Raw genomic sequence first — 16,902 nt, forward strand, 5'->3', positions numbered from 1 at the left:
TTTACCTCCTGCACGTTGACTAAACCATGGCTGAGGATGCCTCCCTTTTGGCAGATCATTCTAGGAAGGTGGGAACCAAATCTGCAGCAAACTCATTCATCTGTGTCATCGTCTCCATTGAAGCATCATTCCTTTCCTTGGTTAATTACTGCCCACCTTTTTTTCTTCCTTCATCTTAATTACAATTCAGTCTGCTTTATTCTGTTTTTTGGGTGACTACCCAAGTCCCTTATGGTAGGTAGGTCAAGAAGCAGAGAGAGAGAGTTCTCCCCCCACCCCCAGGCAGACTAAAGACTGAGGATCTGGTGCAGGATGTCCCTTCTTCAATGCCTTGACTGGGGTCAACACATATCAAGGTTAGGGCAGTGGACTTGGCCCTCCTGCCCAGGCTCACAGGTCTGCTCCCTCCCCCAGCCCCTGAGGCCTGTGACTACAGCTTCTCGGTGCTCATGGGGACTCAGGGAAAACAGGATCTGCAGACCAGGAAGCGGGTCCTCACCCGACCCCAGGTCCCCAGCACCTTGACCTTGGACTCCAGCCTCCAACCTTGAGGAACAGATGTCTGGTTTCATGCTCATCTGCAGTACTTCAGCAGCCAAAGGGACTCAGAAGTTGAGCATCTACTCTGCCAGGTGGAGAGTGGCATGGAGCTTCACAGATACAAATGAAGTGCAAAACCCTGTCTTAGAAAACCTTTGACCCTGGTGGGAACAATACCAGCCAGTAAGTACTGGAGGCTCAATTTACAGGGTAGTTGAGACTCTTCCACTTTTCAGAAAGGGGACACCAGACTCTGGCAGGCCACCACTGGTCCAAAATGACAGAGGCTCCTGGACCTGGAAATCGACCGGTCTGCACCAAGAGGTGCGGTCGGTGTGAAATTCACACTGGAACCCAGATGTGCTGGGGAGGAAGAAAAGTGTAAAATAACCTCACTAGTAATGTTTAGATTGAGTACATGGTTAAAGAATCATATTTTGGATCTGTTGGGTTAAATAAAATGTTATGAAAATTAATTTCTTTTTACTTTTTCCTGTAGCTACCAGCACACTTAACATTTCACGTGATTCTGTTGGACAGCGTGAGTCCAGAGCCGAGTCAGTTCCTGCTTTGGAAGCAGAGAGTCCTCCGTGTGGGGTGTCCTGCCCGCGAGACCTTGGGCAGCATCTCCAGCGTCGTCCACCAGATGGCAGTAGCTCCCCTCTCTCCAACACGACTTTGCCAGAGTCCCCAAGGGCTTGGAGTAACCCCATCTGTCCATATGCTGCAGGTAAGCTTGCTGCCGCCTCTTCCTGCCCCGAAGGGCGTGGGCCATCCTTGCTCCTGAGGACAGGCTGGCCTGCATGTCTTGTTTGCGGGGCAGGATGTGGGGCGGAGCCCCGTGTGGTGGGAAGGGAGCTTGGGGGGGTGGGTGCCCTCGCTCCTGCTGTGTGTCCGTATGTGACTGGGCACCACAGTCCTTCCTGCAGATGGTGGGGGCAGGCCGTGAGGCAGGGTCCCAGCACCCCACCTCTCTCACGAGTGCCGTGCCTGATGCCCTCCCAGGAGGGAGGAGGGCCTTTCCTCCACAGCACAGATCAGTGTATAATGCACAAATAAGGCAGAGGGTGGAAGTGCCAATGTGAGCAGCTGCTGCCCGGCCAGGCTGGGTGTACCCTCACCTCCTTGTCCGAGGGAGGAAGCCAGCATCGTCCTGCACTTCTGTGTGGGAACTGAGTATGTCTTCCCAAAGGCCCTGAGCGACAGAGGCAGGATCAAACCCAGACCCTCTTTCACCCAAACCTATGTTCCTTCCACAACCCTGACATCCCTTTACTCTGCCCCATGGAGCCCAGGGACTGGATCCTGAAAATGCGGTGGGGGTCCCTTGATCAGACACGTCCCCTTGGGCTGTGCCTGGCGTTCCCCAGAGTATGTGTCCAGGGGTTTGTCCTTACACTCCCTCCCCATGGTTGGGCCTGTGTCCAGGGGCTGAGGGCAGGACCCTGCTGGGCAGAGAAGAGGGGACATGGGGTGGCCGTGGCAGCCCCCAGCTCCTCCCAGGTCCAGTTAGGTGCATGACCCCGAAGCCCCCCTTGAACTGGTGTAATCCAAACAAGCGAGACAGGTTCTCAGAAAGGATTAGAGGGTTTAGATGTACTCAGTCCCTGGAGGACGTGGACGTTTGTGTTCAGTTCCCTTGCAGAGCCTGGTGCTTCCTATCTGTTAGCCGGGGTCCCAGAGACAAGGCCACCTGGTTACTAAGGACTGAATTCACTTTTCACGCCGGCTCGAGGTTCCCCAATATGCAAGTAGTTCACAGCCTGCAGACACGACCAGAGGACGGCTTTGAAGAGACACTGTCAGCCCAGACGGGGACGTCAGGCCAGCAAAGGAGGCCAGTGTGCTGCTTGTTTGCACGGAAGATTACATTTTCAAATAACATATCATAACGGATTAAAGCTGAAAAAATCATTTTTTCCAGGCCACTGAGCACTTTATAGGATTATTCAGTCCAAAGGGGCTCCTGGCTGTCATCCTCTCAAGGTCAGGAGAACAAAGTTTCTGCCAGTGGCCTCGGTCCCAATCTGAGCTGAGATGCAGCTGGCCGTGCCAGGGAGCTGGTCCATAGCTGCCTCTTCCCAGAGAGACAGCCAGCCCTTGTCAAAACAAATAGCAGACACCTGAACCAGTGAGCACTTTTTTTTTAATTAACTTGGAGCGACTGGAGGGGGTAACTGAAGGCCCCTTTGGGTGTTTCTGTAGGAGGAGAGCTTGATTCCTGCAGCTGCTGAGCCTGGTCAACAAACGGAAACCCATCAACGACAAACACGTTCCCGAGTGAGGCTCCCTTGGGGTCCAGCGTCCAAGGATCTAGGAGAGACAGGAGTCGGGACTGCTCATGATTCCTGAGGGGACAGCAGGGTCGGGGGCGGAGATGGGAATGAAATGACCCCTGGGAACCTGGGCATCTGCTCCTCAGAGCCATGGGGCCTCATCTCTGGTCTGACTTCGTCCCCCACGGCCCACCCTGCCCCTTCCAGACAGAGGACCCAGCGCTCAGGGAAGGTGCCTGGCCCCAGGTGCAGCTCCACCAGCAGCATCTGCAGGAAGTCCCTGCAAGGGAGCTGACCTTGGCTTAGGGAGGATCTGTACCCTTTTCCTTCCAAGAAAATGGAAAAATGCATTGGGAGGGGAACTAACAAAACTTGCTCTGGGGAGACAGCAGGAGTAGAGTGGAGACCAAGGGGCAGAAATTCCTTCACTGAGCACTCAGTCTGGGCCCAGCACTGCGGCAGGACCCAGAGGTGGAGGGTGAGCAGGGCCAGCAAGACGGGGCTGTTCCCAGGTAACGTGCACCCGCCGGGGAGCAAGAGGCTTCACTAAAACAGTCAAGAAAACACAGAGGCTTAGGTCCGTGATCAAATCAGCGGGATAAAGATCACCTGGAAGCCATGTCAGTTCACCAGATCCGAATCACAGCCGCACAGACAGATGTGAAGATCAGCACACGGGACAGTGAGAGTGAGGGTCCTACAAGGGGAATGGAACTCTCCCCTTGCAGCTCAGAGAGAAGCCCACGGGGGCTGGAGCCACGAGATCGAGGGGCTGGCTCGGGACCTGAGTTTGGAGAGAAAAGGCAGGGCTGGATTTGCAGAGCCTCACAGGCTGAGGACAAGTTTGGAGTTTTTTGAGCATGGACGTAACCACATGATTCACCCCCGGAGGACCAGCCTGTCTTCACACAGAGGATGTCGAGTGGCGGGCAGCTGGGGAGCCCCATCAGGAGGCCCTGGCAGACAGCACAGGTGCCCACTAACCACGGGACACGCTCCGGGACTGGAGATTCGGGAAAGAGAAAAAGGAAGTTGCAGAGGCGAGTGGAGCCAGCTTTGTGGGAGGAGCACGGCGCCTGCCAGCCCTCCCCTCTGTGCGGGGCTCCAGGGGCCGATGTGGGCAGAGGCCTGCAGTGCACGTACCAGGAGCAGGTGGGGCTGTGAGGAGGGTGTGAGGCTCCCTTGGGGTAAACGTGAAGCTCAGAGGGAAGAGGAAGGCCTGGGCAAGAACGTTAGGGCAGCTCTCTGGGGAACCTGCTCCCAGGGCCGTGTGACCCGTGCACCTCAACTCCAGTTTGGTTACGGTACCACCTACTTCTAGGACTGCAGAGGAGAACGAGGAACAGCCGTGGCCTTCGAGGGTGCCACTCACACCAGAAGCAACGGGAAGGCGGCATTTAGCAGAAGTGCACTTTCACAGCTCTTCAGCATTTAAATTTTTAAAATTTAAATAAGAATTTAAAATTTTTAGGGTGTCCAGCATGCTGGTTTGAAACACACACAGTGAAACGGTTACTACAGTCAAGCTAATTAGCACGTCTGGCTCACGTAGTGACCACTGTGTGTGGTCAGAGCGCCTGAGGTCTACTCCCTGAGCGAATTTCCAGGACCTGACCCAGCGTTATCACCTGCAGTCACCGTGCTGGACAGTAGTCTCGGGACTGCTCACCCTGCGTCCCTGCAGCTTTGTCTCTGTGACCAGCTCCTGCCCACCTCCCGGCCCCTGGTCACCCCCATCTACCCTTTGCTTAAAATTTAAATCAACAAAGCTGACATCACAGCTCCTTGCGTAAGAATGGATCAGGGAGATCTCTTTTTGGTGAGAGTTTGGGTACAACTTAAAATGCTCTTAATGCTGCAAAACTGCTCAGGAGGTGCCGTAGAACAAAAACGTCTCCCGGTTCTAATTTCCACCCTCAGTGGCTCCACAAGCCCTGTAGGACCAAATCCATTCAGGTTCTCATCTAAATGAGTATGTGTGGCTTTGTGCATGTTTGTCTTGTTCTTTTTCTTATTGTGGAAATTTGTCAGTAGAGAGAATAAGTTATACAGCTGAGCGATCTGGTTCCATCTTTGCCCTGCCTACCACTCTCCCCCAGGGGCGTTGGGGCAATTCCAGATATGGTACTGTTGCATCCACCCTAAGGATCTCTGAAAGATGGGAGGTAATTGCATTTCTATCATTAAGCAAAAAGTTGACAATAATTGCTTAGCAAAACAAAACACCCAGCATGGTATCTGTTAATCTGTGGCCTCATTTAGCTGGGAGAATGCAGAGCTGTGGAAGGGTGAGTGTTTTGGGGCCGGCTGGAGGCCTCCGGGCACCAAAGCAGATCCCATCACGGGAACCCCGGTGCCTGGCTGTCTCTCTTGGTGATGTTACCAGCCTTTGAAAATGGTTGCCTAGATTTACTCAGGTATGCTGAGTTGTGAAACAGTGACATTTTAATTCCAAGCTTCTATTTTAAAAAAACAAAAAACACTTTCCCTCATCAACTGCTTGTACCTTGAGGTTCAATTTAGATTTTGCGCTTTTTGTTTTAGTTTGTTTTAATGTCTGTTAACTCGTGGATTTAAACATTAGATGTGTTTCAGTGCGGTAATTCTCACATCTTCAGTCGGTGGGGGCCTCTTCAGTGAATCCTTTTGACATGGACCTGGAGACCTTTGGTGGCTTTCTTGTTTTCCGGTGGACACGATGTTTTAGATGGTGCATTTCCCGACTCAGACATGAAATCTTCCATTTCTCCCAGAAGCCACGGATGGTTTTAGTGAGAAATCTACTCACTGGGGGTGACTATTGATCGGGTTTGGTCACTGTTTTCAGTCCTTTTCTGTACAAAGCTAGTCATTTCGTATCCATAATTCCCATTCGAATTTAGGAATACAGTGTTTTTACTTAACCTCATCCATTGCATGACCATCTCCTTTCACTCACACTATTTTGATTCTCAATGATATCAAAGTAATGACTCAGTCTGACCTCAACGTAAAAATGTGAGTCTCAGAATAACAATGCCCATGCCCGCTCCCGCTTTTAACTTAGTGGTTTCCTTCTGTTATTGTTATAGTTATTGCTATTATGGGTGCGTTTCAGTAGCAGGAAGCCCTGTATTTTCCTGGCACGCCTTTATTGTTGGCAGGGAATTGACAATGCTCGGGTAGATTTTCCTGTGATTGTTCATGCTGCTTATTTTTAAAAATAAAACAAAACAAAGACTTTTCCTGAATCGCCAGGAGATAGCAATGGGCTGGCATAGCTTTTTAACTTTGAAGCCCTGGTGCTTCCTCTTTTGTTGTTTTCACAAAGCGATGAGCAATTTAGCCTGGGCGGTTCATAAATCAACCCGCTTGTCTCCCCTCCCCGACCACCTGCGAGGTGTCTTCTCCTCTGCCCCTACTGTGCGTCCTGATCAATTTGGCCAGATTCAGTCCTCAGGAGTTTCTCCTGAGGGAAGGAATCTGGGTGCTGGGGGAGCTCTGTTAGTTTTGAGTTGATAGGGTTCAGACTGTTCCAGAACTGTGGGATCCGTGGGTATTGGGTTCTTAGTTTTGCTTTCAGATCTAGTATGTCTGTTTCTGGGAGAATTTGGGGAAAATACAAAAACACTAAATTGCCACCATCTTCCCAGACTCCTTAAATGGGCTTTCAACTTTCTAATGAGACTTAGAACAGGGTCAGTTGTAGAAAAGAATACAGTACATCACTGTTATTGTGGACAATATAATCATTCACTAAAATTCAAAGTCAGTGTGCTTCCTGGTACCCAGGATTCTCTAGAAGGCTGTCTCCAAAAGTTCTGGTCTGTACTCTTCTCTTGAGTTTACGAAATAATTTTCCTGGCCACCAAGCAAATCTGACCGATATTCCCCTGCCCTCTCACAGAGTAGTATATGCAGTTCTGATCACCACACACCATGAAGTCAGTAAGAAAACTGGAGAGTGAAAACAAGGAAATGGTGATGAATTAGGGTTCCCATTGCTGCTGTAGAACATTTCCAAAAATTCACTGGCTTAGAACAGCACATATTTATGATCTTACAGTTGTAGAGACAGAAGCCTGAAGTGAATGCACAGGCAGTTCCTTCTGGAGGCTTCTGGGGGAACCTCTTCCCTGTCTTCTTCCAGCTCCTCGAGGCTCCTGCCCTCTCCTCCACCTTCAAGGCCTCCGGGCAACTTCTTCTCACATCTTCCTCTGACTCTGACCCTCCTGCCTTCTCCTCAGCCACCAGCAGGGAGTTTATGGGTAAAATTCAGACCTGAAGAAAGGGCCTGGGCAGAGGAAGGAGGTGTGGAGCTTCTGGCCACGGTGGCGGCTCTGGTGCAGGAGGAGGGTGGGGAAAAGGAGCCCCGGGGTCAGTACATGCCAGCTGCTCCCGAGCACGCACCCCTGCGTCGGCCACTCGCACTCCTCCAGTGAGTTGTGAGTCTAGGGCCCAGGACCTGAGTGTGACATTATTTGAAAGATCCATCACTGAGAGACAGAGAATGAAACCACTGTTTCCATCGAAGCGCTGGCAGCTGAGGTGTGTTCACACTCAGGTGGGGGCAGACTTAGCCTGGGGGGACAAGGGGCGTCCGGTCCTGGTGGGGCCGTGGCGTGCTGGGGCCGCTCTGCGAGGGTTGAGCGTCCCTCTGAGCCCCTCCCATGGGCTGAGTGTTCAGGAGAGGGCTCTGGGTGGCAAGCTCCTGCTCGGGACATGGGGCCAGCAGCTCCCAGCACCTGGTCCCTGGGGTCCTCCTGCTGAGGGGTGGTCTGAGCGCCGTGGCCCTCAGAATGGAAGTTGCCCCTGGGGTCATTTCTGGGTAATCCTGCTTGTTACGTTTCAACCACACTGTCTTCCACTTGTCGAAAAGTTTTACAGAAAATGTTGGTCTGGGGCTTCCCTGGTGGCACAGTGGTTAAGAATCCGCCTGCCAGTGCAGGGGACACGGGTTCGAGCCCTGGTCCGGGAAGATCCCATATGCCGCAGAGCAACTAAGCTCATGCGCCACAACTACTGAGCCTGCGCTGTAGAGCCCACTAGCCACAACTACTGAGCCTGCGTGCCGCAACTACTGAAGGCTGCGTGCTTAGAGCCCATGCTCCGCAACAAGAGAAGCCACCGCAATGAGAAGCCCACGCACCACAACAAAGAGTGGGCCCTGCTCGCCGCAACTAGAGAAAGCCCGCGTGCAGCAACGAAGACCCAATGCAGCCAAAATAAATTAATTAATTTTTTTAAAAAAGAAAATGTTGGTCTATCGGGTAAATCCACCTCCACGACCCCAGACCATACATGCAATGATGCATTAACTTTTAACTTTCCAGAATTTCCCGCTTGTAGAGATTAACAGGTAGCCCTTGGCTGGTTTGTTGTTCTACAAGAGACATGACCCAGCTCCCTGGCGGTGGCCAAGGGAACAGAAGAACCAGCCTGTGGGCTGCCCTTAGCAGGAAGCTGCCAGCTTCTGGGCTGGGCTGATTAGAAATTGGGTCTTATGTTGGGTTTGACCCCAAGAATTGAACTCACGGAGGCAACTCTGCAGACTGTTTTCCACTGTGAATTCTGGAGATGAGCTGGAGATTAGAAAATTGGAAAATTCCTGATACTCTGCCCCATTCAGAAGGGCAGAGTTTAGATGCCCCTAGAAACAGAGCGGCTTGGAAGGATTGTCCCTTGAACAAAGAGCTTCCTTCCAGGACTGCAGGATTTTCTCCTCAGCTGCCCTTTTGCATCGCCTCAGAGATTGTTGGGACTTGACATTCTAATATCCCACTGTCTGGACAGGCCAAGTTTATTTATCCACTCACCTGCTGAAGGACATCTCGTTTGCTTCCAGGTTTTGGCAGTTATGGTTAAAGCTGCTATAGACATTTGTGTGGGCATAAGTTTTCAGTCCCTTTGAGTAAATACCAAGGAGCATGATTGCCGGATCACATTGTAAGGGTATGTTTAGTTTTATAAGTAATCACCAGACTGTCTTCCAAAGTGTCTGTACCCTTTTGCGTTCCCACCGGCAGTGATGAGAGTTCCTGTTGCTCCACGTCCTTGTGGGCATTTGGTGTCAGTGCTCTGGATTTTGGCCATTCTAATATGTGTGTGGTGGGATCTCATTGTTTTAATTTTTATTTCCCTAATGACATACGACGTGGAGCATCTTTTCATATGCTCATCTGCCATCTTGATGAATTTTAATATAATTTGTAAAATTCATAGAGGGAAAAAAAGGTGATTTTGGTTAAAGTTTTCTGGCAAATGGACGAAGTAACATATGGCAAGTGGTTTTACCTCTGAAACATTGATACAAAAACTCCACAAACGTCTGCAGAAGGAGTTTCCATAAGGAGATGCAGCACATTAAGCTTCAAGTATTCTGACTTTGGCTAACAGTGAGAGGCTCCTTTAGTGTAAAGAAATAGAGTGCAGTTGTTTTAACCTCATGCAAAAGGAGACTTTCTCTAAGATCTGTCCACAACAGACCTGGAGTATTGAATAAAATGTTCTCTTTCTTTAACCGATCATCTCTTGACAAGTAGAAATATATATAGATATAGATATTTAAATTATAAATATCTATATCTATATATAAAATATCTATATCTGTGTGTGTGTGTGTGTGTGTGTGTGTGTATATATATATATATATATATATAAAGCACAGACACCACTGCTCCAGATTTGTTCAAACTGGTTCAATGCTGCATTTCAATTCTTGTGTCAAATGCTGGTTTAGAAGGATTTTGGATGACATGTGTAATCTATGGTCTAATGATCCAGGTTGATTGAATGTTGAGTCAGTAAGAATTTCTCATTTCTTCTTAATATGATCACTTTTTTGAAAGCAGATTTTTTTTATAGAGAAAGAAGGTAAATGTCACACATTTCAATTTAAAATGTGAAATGAAGTATATTTTCTTGCTAATGGACACAAAAACGTGGGTTTTTTTCTTTTCCCAGTCAACAGATTTTATAGAGCAGACCCATTGTTTCTGTTGAATCCCCACTAAGCCTACGGACTGGGCACACAGTGAGTCCTAGGACCTCAGCACCCATATGCCTTCACAGCCTCTGCCGCGCCCCTGCAGCCCAGGCTCTGTGGCCCATTGCTGGGTGCCCTCCATTTATTAGTCTCAACTTACTTCACACGATTTCTCTTCCAACTTCTCTGAAGCTATAAAACTCCTCTCTTTTAAATTCCATCAACACATTTTGTCTATTTCTGCCTCTGCGCATCTGTTTTTGCTGCTCCAACATGAATGCCAACCTCTTTCTCTCCCAACAATTAAAATGGGGCCTGTGCCTCAAGGTCGCTACAAGGTTACCTGCCCGATGTGCGCACAGCTTCTACACTGCTTTGTCATCAGACCACTTACTAAAACTGCTTACATTACTTAACCCATCCCAGCTTCAATTTACCATAATTCACGCACAGAATGTCCTTAGCACCCACTGCTGCCTCAGATGCCTGGATGAAGGGCAAGAAGTCGGCACCAGCCGAGGCCCCGAGCTCACGGCACCTGCAGCTCCTTTGGTCAGAATATGGAGTTGGATCAGACACGCGGCCCCTCAGGCCGTGAGGACTCCCAGGAGGGCAAGGGGATGAAGTAACAGGGTGGGCTCAGGGTCACCAAAGCTCCAGTATCCACGGCCTTCGAGTGGACGACTGAAGTGAGCCTGGAGAAGAGCATACGCCAGCTTGGAATATTCGTCCCGGGGGGAAAGGCTGACGACTGGGCAAACGGCGCCAGGAGAAGGCAGGAAGGACGGAGTTGGGCCTGTTGGGCACAGTGGGGGCTCTGAGCTCGGCCACGCGGGTTACTGGAGGGTGAACGCTGGCTGCTGTGCGGGGCCGGGTGCAGAGAACGGGACTCCAGGCTCCCAGAGGCACGTGAAGGCTCGGACCCTGGGAATTGGCCAGATTCGGGACTTGCTAACGGACTGGGCTTGCGATGTAAGGAGACCGGGTTTATAGAAAGTTCCTGAGCCTGGGGCCCGAGCCAGTGCTGGTCTCTGCCACGCTGAGCAGGGCAGGGCAGGGCAGGCAGGGGTCCTGCGCTGAACCTTTCCGTGTGAGCTGCCGGCCAGAGATCCAGGTGAGACGTCCAGGCAGAGGCTGGGTATGTTAGCCCAGAGAGCAGGGCTGAGCATCTAAATGTGGGAACCTGTCAGCATTGTGGTCGTGCTTAAACTCTTGGGATAGGGTGCGACACCCTGAGTACGGAGACAGACAAAAGGATTTCCATTATTTCTAGGAAGAGAAGAGGATCCAGCCTTGTGGCCAAGGGCACAGCAGAAAAACTGCAAGTTCCCAGAAAAATCACTTCAAAACCTGGTTTCTGAAAGGTCAGCAAAAGTGACCAAATACTGTTGCAAGGACCAGGCAGATGAGGCTGACATCTGCCAACAGGAAGTTGACAGGGACTTTGTCAAGAGCACTTCAGAGGCGCCGCCGCCACCCCTGGGCTGGAAGCCTGGTCAGCAGAGCGGGGGCGGGGGAAGCCATGCAGTAACGGAAGACAGAGAAGTGAAGTGGAATCCGGAGACTGACGTGTGCTCATCAGAGGGGGTTCTGCTTGAGTTTTGTTTTGCTTTTAGATGAAGACCAGCATGTTTGCATATTGATGAGTTAACTTAAGGAGGGAAAGAAAAAAACAAGCCCCAGGTACGAAGGGCCGCCTGGATGTGCGTGGAGATTCTCATGGGAATGGGCAGGCCCCACCTTCACTCGGGGCTTCCTGTCTGGTTCACTCCTTGTTTGATCTGTTGTGGGAACCATCGTCTATGGTTTGTTTTTCTCAGATGGGTCTCTGTGCCTCTCTGCTTGGTCCAAATTCGGGACACAGGAGCTGTGCTATAGGGGCAGCCACCCCACGTGCTGGGCACTTTGCTAGCACAGGGCTGCATGGTTGTGAAGCCAGACCGAAGAGTCCTTCAGAGGAAAATGTACGATCCCAAAATTGGCCGTGTCAGGTGGCATTCAGAATGAATGCCAGAAATAGACTATTTTTGGTGCAATCAGCCACCTCATACCTTTTTTCTTAAAGCTTAAAGGAAACAGAAAGGCACACACAGCCTCAACATTTCTTTGGTCCAAGGTGTTTGTGTCTGAGACCCAGACCACGCAGGAGGGAAGTGTTCTAGAAAAGTGAGGTGTTCTTATGTTTTCAGCTGGATCAGTGGGCTCCCTGTATTGTGCAGTCAACGGGGAAACTGATCTTGAGATCCCAGAATGAGCATCTAGGAGACGGGCATCTCACCTGGGTACAATGCACCAACCCTTCAGCTTGCAGAACTATCCTCCCACTTCGACAACCTTGGCCGAGGGAGGCCCGTCCTTGGTTTCTGGCCGCTGTGAGCCACGTGTGCCCTGGGCATGAGTAGAAGAGGGGGTCCTGCTCGCCCCCATGTGACACATTGGCCAGCCCACTTTACAGGACCGTGGACATGACCTGGGGTCCCCGTCCCCACCGAAGGGAGAGCCTGCTGCTCCTGGACTTTCAGTCTGCATAAAGTGTCTGAAAAGGAACTGTGTTCAGAGGAATTGGCTTCTGTCCATCTTCCCTGACAGACCAGCTACGTCTAAGTCAGTGTGGCTTTTAATGCCATAAGCTTTGGGTGCTGTGCCAAAGTCCAGCCGCATACCCACCGAAAATGCAGCACACGCTGCAAAGAGAGGGAGTGACTTTGCCTTAATAGTGCTTCACGGGAACCTGTGCTTGTGGGCTGATTCCCATGTATGGTTCCTCACTTCCTGTGGGATGAGGCCGAGACTCTTTCACATCATCCATCATCTGGTCCTGTTTTTCCACCTTCAGCTCTCTCCTCTCCCCACATCCCTGCCAAACACTTCCTATGTTCTAAGTATTTTTTAACTTATTCACAAAGATTGCTCTGCACTAACAGCAAAGCCTATGCTTACAGTATTCTTGTTTGCAGAAGGTTTTGTTTCTGTGACAGAGTCACAACTCTGCACCCTCTCATATTTTGTTTCCCTCTGCATACAACGTCTGAATACCTCATTACTGTCTGGTGAGCTCCTATTCATACTTCAAAGCCCAGTTCAAATTTTGTCAGCTCTGAAACCTTCAACCACTCCACCCCGAACCAGTTGTTGCTCCACAGCCTTTTGCTGTAGAACTGATTATATTTATGTATAACTTTAGGCGTTTTTGTTAACATCTTTGCCTTCAACATTATGTAGTGAGCACCTCAGTAGAGGGACTAGCTATGATATGCCTCGGTGTTGCATATCACAGTGCTAGCACAAAGTGGGGTTACTAAATATGCTCTTCTTTGTCCAAGGCAAGAAGGATGAGGGAGTCACAGCGCTAATGAGTGCCATGTTCTTAGTAGGTCATGTTTTAGTAAAAGCCAGCACAACTGTTCTGGTGAACTGGCTGATGGTCCCCTGCCCTGCTTCCTAATTAGAATTGACAACTGTAGGGGCACCTGCTCTGCTTGTCTGTCCAGCACCCTCTTTCTCTTCTTCATAAGGGCACCCTGTTTTCCTTTGGGGACTCACTCCTCTCCAAGGCATGTAACTTGGGTGACACTCTTGAGAGTGTGACTGGGTGGGGCTGCCCCACCTTGTGTCTCTAGGGGAGGCCCACAAGCTAGGCCTCTCCTGGGAGGGTCTTCCATCCCTGACTGCTGAGATGGGTTCAAGGTGGGCACCTGACTCTAGCAAGACCAATACATATTATACCCATGTCTGCTGGGATTATTGAAGGAAAGCCCCCCTTTTTCTGATGACTAGACGCAAAGCACATGAAAGCCCCAAGCTTTGGGAGTTGTTGTTGCTGCCACATGGAGAAACCAAGCCAGCAATGAAGCCTACTCAGAAGGAGCGACCAAAGATGGGGACAAATTTCCAATATGACCACCTGGTTCCAGCCATGCCTGATGATCACACCTGGGCCTTGGGCTACATACCCTAAGCCATTTTGAATTGGGCTTCAGTCCATTGCAATATACGATGTCCTGGCCATTCCCTGATGACTCTCCCTGTCAGAGAAGAACCGACTCAGTGGCAATGTAGTGATGGCAGATGCTATGCAGGGAGGAGAAGGGGGAATTCCTGCCAAGGGTCATTGTAAGCTTCCCGAAGGCTGTGGTCCTATAACCCAGGCAGGGGCATGTTCGCACGCAGCAGTGGTCAGAGCGTTCCAGGCCAGCCACGGCTGGGAGAACAACACCCAGTATCAGACACAGGAGAACACTTGCCGCGCCTCTGCCTGCACCCATGGCGGGCAGAGGACCCCGGGCCCCAGGGTGCTGCTCCTTTTCTGCTTTTGCCTCACAGACTGACTGGCTCTTCAACTTGAACTTGCTGGAAGGTGCAGTTTCCAGAACAGTGACCACTCCCAGGCCAGCGTGTTTGTCTTCTGCCGCCAGGTTACAATATTGCTGAGAGCTGGATCACACACATGCGTATGTGTACATGTATACATGTTTGTGTACATTGTAATACATAGCCTGCGTCTCTGACTCTGCCTCTCAAAAGGCAATTTCCTGTCTCACGATCTCCTCCTGGCTAGGGGCTCGGCTGCCCACGTGGCTGCTTGGCGACCTCAACACAGGTCTGCTGGCCCCTCTGCCTGATTCTTGCCACGTTTTAATGGGATGTGACAGAGAGAAAACCGCTATTTGCTCTAATGAATTTTCCTTGGCAAATGAGAGATTACTTTAAAATCAAAGCAGCCAGGGCTGATACCCCAAGTGGAAATAATTAAATTTCATGCTAGAGAAAGATTAGAAGCCCTTATGGAGGGATGAGAAAAAAAGACTTTAAAAATCCAAGTTCAAGAGTGTTCTAAAGAATGTGGAAGTGAGCTTATGCTGCAGAGATGGTTTCTGGTTGCGTGTTTAGGGTTTGGTGCATGCCACACGGGCAAGGGCACCAGTTCCTTCCAACTAGACTGTATAGTCAGCACTGCTGAGGGGAGGGAACTGACCAGAAACACAACAAAGTGGGGACGGATGTCGGTGGAAATCTGGGCTCAGGGAGTGAGAAGTAGGCACTACATCTGAAGTGCATATGTCACCATGAAGTGTCAGCAGAAAGGGCCTCTGGCTGGGTGAGTGGAGAGATGGTGGGAGGGGAATTAGGGAGTTGGGGGAGAGTTAGGTAGGCGGCCCGGGCTGGGACAGGGCAGGTGGGCACGTCCTCAGGGCCCACTGCCCTTTTCCTGACTCAGCATCCAGTGAAAAGGAGATGATGAGGGCTCTGAGCACGCTTCCCCAGCTCCTTCAGATTCCTGGTTCTAGCCTCATGGGGGATGCTGTAGGCAGGAATGCATCTTCCCAGACTCTGAATGCTCTGTAGTAAACAATGCCCAGGAAATCAGCCTGAGCTGGAGGGAGTCAGAGCCCAAGTCATTATAATGACAAAAGATTTCAGAAGGCTCGGAGGAGCACAGCTCTTCTCCACGTGAAGGAGCCTTTCTGATTGTCGTGGACGACTAACTAGCTCCGTGTTTCTCTCCAAAGCCCTGTAATCCTAGAAATCAGAACTGATTAGAGAACTAAGGCAATTGCTAGGTAGTTTCAAAGACTTGAGGAGGCATGTCCAATAAACCAAGGATGCAGTTTCACGGGAGAACACAGACATGTGTGGAAGCTGTGGACCACAGGGTATTGCAGATGCCACGCAGTGGGAGGTGACTGATAGCCACTTTGTGGAGATCAACTTGTCAGTCAAGATGTGTGTGGACTTCTTGACCTAGAAATTTTAGTTTTTAGGAAACTAGGCTAAGAAAATAATTGGAAATACAAATATTCACATCTGAAGATGTTCATAACTGTTACTTCATAGAAAAATTATTGAAGGTATCTGAGTTCAAAATGAAGAACTGGTTAAATATAAATGCAATGAAATGTTATTAGTCATTAAAATTGTTCTAATTTTTTTAATCTATGGTGAAATGTTTGTAAAGAACTTTAAAAATACATATTTATTTATTTATTTTTGGCTGCATCGGGTCTTAGTTGTGGTGCGCGGGCTCTCTAGTTGAGGCGCATGGGCTTAGTTGCCCCGAGGCATGTAGGATCTTAGTCCCCCGACCAGGGATTGAACCCACGTCCCCTGCTTTGGAAGGTGGATTCTTAACCACTGGACCGCCAGGGAAGTCCTGTAAAGAATTTTTTTTTTTTTAATTTTACTTATTTGTGGCTTCGTTGGGTCTTCGTTGCTGTGCGCGGGCTTTCTCTAGTTGGAGCGAGCAGGGGCTACTCTTCGTTGTGGTGTGCGGGCTTCTCATTGCAGTGGCTTCTCTTGTTGTGGAGCATGGACTCTAGGTGCATGGGCTTCAGTAGTTGTGGTTCGTGGGCTCTAGAGCACAGGCTCAGTAGTTGTGGCCCACGGGCCCAGTTGCTCCATGGCATGTGGGATCTTCCCAGACCAGGGCTCGAACCCGTGTTCCCTGCATCAGCAGGCAGATCCTTAACCACTGCGCCACCAGGGAAGCCCCCTGTAAAGGACTTTTAAGTGAAAGGGGAATATGGGACTCCCCATAAAATATTTTAGATATTGCAAATGAGAGTAGTTCCTTTCTCTAGATGTACATGAATATTGCATAGAGGAAAAAAATCAGAAAAGAATCCACCAAAACACCAACTATATATATATCTAAGTTACATATATCTTACCATATATCTTATCCTTGATACACAAGTTTCGAAAAACAGCTGGGGTTTTAAAATTAAACTTGCCTCCGTTTTTGTGCATAGTTTGGCACAAGTCTGGCACTCACAGTCACAACTAAAATCGGGTGGCATGAGGCGGAGGGAGATAGGGCTTCAAAAGCGCCAGCCGTCCCACCGCGTCTGCTCACGGGTCCCAGCAGGACTGTGTACTAGAGCGCCGTCCTCCTGTGGTTAAACTCCTCGAAACTTGCAAACCGCTGACGTGCCGATTAATCTTTGCTTCATGGCTCTTATCCTGGTAGTTATTCTCATCGGCCCACAAATGATTCTATTTATTACCTCCCTGTTCTTTAAGGTTTGTTCCCCTTTTGCTTCCTCTTCCTCGTAATGAGAGACCACAGCTGCGGCCCCTGGGCTCCTAGGATTTCCTTTGCGTCTGAGGAAAGTATGCAGAGTT

At 50.0% G+C, this 16,902-nt stretch overlaps 1 long non-coding RNA gene across 1 annotated transcript in view; it reads left to right on the forward strand.

The window, feature by feature from the left end:
- The window catches only part of LOC117197425 (uncharacterized), a 55,945-nt gene continuing 39,043 nt past the window's right edge, over positions 1-16,902 (forward strand). Inside the window, exons 1-2 of the long non-coding RNA XR_004478053.2 lie at positions 1-723; positions 1,040-1,270. This is a non-coding gene — a long non-coding RNA (uncharacterized LOC117197425). The remainder of the gene's footprint in view (positions 724-1,039; positions 1,271-16,902) is intronic.

Source organism: Orcinus orca, chromosome 21, assembly GCF_937001465.1.
Source record: "Orcinus orca chromosome 21, mOrcOrc1.1, whole genome shotgun sequence".
In the NCBI taxonomy this organism is placed as follows: Eukaryota; Metazoa; Chordata; class Mammalia; order Artiodactyla; family Delphinidae; genus Orcinus; species Orcinus orca.